General features: G+C 31.8%; 1 long non-coding RNA gene across 3 annotated transcripts in view; it reads right to left on the bottom strand.

Moving 5' to 3' along the window:
- Positions 1-1,066: 1,066 nt before the first annotated feature.
- LOC109244490 overlaps positions 1,067-4,206 on the bottom strand; it is an 8,226-nt gene continuing 5,086 nt past the window's right edge. For all 3 annotated transcript variants that reach the window (XR_002070702.1, XR_002070701.1, XR_002070703.1), the window contains one exon: positions 1,067-1,103. This is a non-coding gene — a long non-coding RNA (uncharacterized LOC109244490). The remainder of the gene's footprint in view (positions 1,104-4,206) is intronic.

Raw genomic sequence — 4,206 nt, 5'->3', positions numbered from 1 at the left:
TGATAAGCACTTTAAAGTGCTGAAACTGATTTAAAAAATAAGCAGTTACGTGTTTGGATAAAAGTGCTGAAATTAATAATATGCAGCTGAAGAACTGGGTATACGAAGAGTTTTGTTTTTAAAAAAAAGTATTTTAGGGATAGAATAGTAAATATTTTGGTCAAACTTAAAGTGCTTATAAGCTGAAATTTGATAAGTTGGGATTTATGTATCTAGAGCTCGTTTATGTCTCTGTATCTAGAGCTCGTTTGACTTTGCTGATTTAGAGTAGCTGATAAGCATTAGGTGCTGATAAGCACTTTAAAGTGCTGAAACTGATTTAAAAAATAAGCAGTTATGTGTTTGGATAAAAGTGCTGAAATTAATAATATGCAGCTGAAGAACTGGGTATACGAAGAGTTTTGTTTTTAAAAAAAAGTATTTTAGGGATAGAATAGTAAATATTTTGGTCAAACTTAAAGTGTTTATAACCTAAAATTTGATAAGTTGGGGAAGACCAACTTATGGCTTTTGACTTATTTTTGGCTCATAAGCACTTAACTTATAAGCACTTTTAATTTTACCAAACGCGTAGATAAGCTAAAAAGTGCTTATAAACCAGTTTGACCAGATTATAAGCTTAGCCAAACACCCTCCTAGTTGTGTTATAACTTACTTTTGCTTCTTGTCCTTTTGAGGATAAAAACAGGTTACCCTAGAACAATAAAAAAAAATAGGTTAGCCCAGATTTGTATGGAGATAACAATGTAAGACCTTTTATCTACTGGACCAGGACCTTTTATCTACTGGACTTTAAGTGAATCTTTTTTCAAATTAAAGCTAAGATACATAAATTTCTAAATCAAAGAGAATGTGCGATGAAGTACATACACAATTTCTTCCATCATTTACATTTTATGTCAACTTTATGTTAGGTTTCCACAAATGGTTATATTAGCTTCTTATATATTACACCTTTTTCTTTGAAATAGTATTGCAAGATGATGAAAATATAGGGAACCATAAAAGAAAATAACGACTCTAATCTCTCTGTTGTCATTTTTCCAAGAGCTTAGCTTTTCTTTTATTCCTCGTAGACACCATAGCTCCTGCCATAAATTGTACTACCAATCAAAGAAATCTTATCAGTCATAGGGAACACCAAATCCAACTTAGTTCATATTTACAAAGAAAAGATTTAAAATAAATCCTAATTTCCATTTTTGAAAAGAAAGTACAAAAATTGGATGAAGGAATACTAACATGAATCATACAGTTTTAACTTCATAGTAGGTATTAGGAAGTTACAAAAATTATATTCTGAAATATAACACCATCAATGCATAAGGGAAATTATTAAGAAAAAGAAGTTATTCCAGTTTTAATGTATATAATAGTTTCACTCATTATATCCCAACACTATATCGTAGGGAGTCAACTACATTTTATGCTCATTTTCTCCCAATATTTTTAGTACATTATATAACAGTACTACTAAGACTTACATTTCCTTACAACTATTCTTCTTTCTATACAAAAATCCTTTTGGATTATTTTCTTTACTATGTTTGGCAATTGTGTCGTTCGATGAAACTACATCAAATATCCCAAAAATATTACACGGTATACCTCCATATATTCTAAAACATATCACGATATTCTACTTTGGAATACAGTCCAAACCTAACTTACCATATATTCTAATTCGGAATACAATATTCTAATTAAACAGACCATAATGTTTTAATTTGGAATAAAAGATACCACAATATTTTAATTTGAAAAATTCAAACCTATCTTACCCTAATATTCTAATGAAGAATACAATATCCAAACTAAACATACCATAATATTCTAACAAGACATACTACAATATTCTAATTTAGAATACATTATCCAAACCAAATATACTACAACGTTTAAATTTGGAATACAGTATCCAATGTAAATATACAATAATTTTTAATTTGGAATACAATATTCAAAGTAAACATGCTACAGTATTCTAATTTGAAATACAATATCCAGATTAAATATATTCTAACGAAACATACTACAATATTCTAATTTGGAATAAAGTATCCAAACCAAATATACTACAACGTTTTAATTTGGAATACAATATTCAAACTAAACATGCTACAATATTCTAATTTGGAATACAATATCCAAATTAAATATATCACAATATTCTAATTTAGAATTACATTATTATATTTTAGAATACATGGTAAAATAATTTTATAAAGTAGGTATACAAAGTAAAAAAAAATATTTTAATTGTATATGTTGTTAACTGATATTTCCAATGGGTATACCGCGTAGATTATCCTTTTTTTTTCAATCTCCTTATTTTGGTATGTTGTTCTGGGTCAACTATTATGCTACTAAAGCTTAAAACTTTGTACTCAGTTCTCCAATAATTATATATTTTTCTCCGGTAATTATATTTTTATACTTAGTTCTCCGGTAGTTATATTCTCATGAGTCTCAATATATGAATTAGTTACACCTAACCGTTCTGAGGAATTATCGATCAGTATTCAAATATAAAACAAATTCTATCAGATTAAATAATAACCTCCTGAACCTAGCAAGAACATTAAGAAGTATACAAACCAAGGATCTTACTCCTCGATGCTACATATTTCAGCATGTCAAATAAACAAATCCTTTTTTGACCAAAAAAAACAAAAAACAAATCCTTTACTGCCACATCTTTGATCTATAAACCCTGCTATCAATGATGTTGAAGACACAACATCTCTAACCGGAATTAGGCCAAACATATTGGATGCAAAAGGCAAATCCCCACATTCAAATAAAAATTAAGTGAAGAAACTTATAAACGCAAATTTGGTTCTATACCACTCCTAGCATTTCACCATTAGATCATTTACCTTTTGGCGAAATGTCCCCCTGGCCACTCAAACTTGTAGCGTTTTTAAAAGCCGATACATAAACTTTTCTCTTTCCCATTTAAACACTCAAACTCCTGAAACCTATAACTAATAAACACAATTTGTCCTTGACCCTAGGCGCGTGTATTACACATTCGCTAACGTGTCCATCCAGTCAGCAAATGACCAATGAGACCGGTACACGTCAATGGCGCCAAATTAAACCCAATCGATTGGGGTCCCCCTCTTTTAATCAGTACACCGACATACCCTTCCCCACTTTTCGTCTCTTTTCCTCTCTCTAACCATCCCTCCCCTCTTAAACCTAGGTTTAGCAATGGCTGATTAACCTGGTCATCTCCTTCCAAAATATTCTTAATCACTCCAAAACCAAACGATTGGGGTCCCCCCTCTTTTAATGAAAAGCTGATCGAGATTCGTCTGAGCTTTCGATTTCAGTCACGTTAGTCTCTGAAGGTTAGTTTGTTTCTTTTGATGTCGTTCTCATCTTTCTCTTCTAATTTGTTGTGAAATAATGTGGGTAATGTTTGATAGTGAAAGCTATCTATGTCTGCATGCATAATTTTTCATCTGATATAGTGGAATCCATTTCGCCTTTTGGGATTTTATATTTGGGGAAACACTGGAATATTCACTCTTTTAGGACTTTTTTTTTTTTGTCTTTTTCATGACTGATCTGGCATTTGGGGTTAAAAAATTAGGGCTATTGTCTGCATGCACAAATGATGGGATTTTATATTAGGGTTTTGGGGAAAACATTCGTATGTTCACTTTATTTTAGGGGTTTGTCTTTTTCATGAGTGATATGGCATTCAGGGTTAAAAAATTAGGTCTTTTTTTAATATCAAAATTTTCTTGTCTCTCATTTTGTTAAAGTTTATGTCTTTTTAGGGTTAAAGTGTATCTGACTTGTCCCCCATTTTTTATAGGTTTCAATTGCTGTCTATGTGAAATTACAGTTTCATCATCTAGGGTGGTTAGTGGCTGACCCAAGAGGTATGTAAATGGTCAAACTTGGCCAGTTGCTAGAATATATGATTATGCTGACCAGTTGAGGTCTACAAATCCTGGCAGCACTATTGTTGTGAAGACCTCCAAGGAGACAATACCTGGTAAGGAGGTGTTTGTGGGTATCTATATTTGTCTACATGCTTGCAAAGTTGGTTGGTTGGAAGGGTATAGAAATGTTATTGGCTTTGATGGAGCATTTCTGAAGGGTGTGTGTAAGGGTGAGCTACTATCATGCATTGCTAAAGATGGTAACAACCAAATATACCTTGTTGCCTGGGCAGTGGTGGAAAAAGGC

The sequence above is a fragment of the Nicotiana attenuata genome, unplaced genomic scaffold (genome assembly GCF_001879085.1).
Source record: "Nicotiana attenuata strain UT unplaced genomic scaffold, NIATTr2, whole genome shotgun sequence".
Classification (NCBI taxonomy): domain Eukaryota; kingdom Viridiplantae; phylum Streptophyta; class Magnoliopsida; order Solanales; family Solanaceae; genus Nicotiana; species Nicotiana attenuata.
This window is presented reverse-complemented; position numbering and strand designations above follow the sequence as displayed.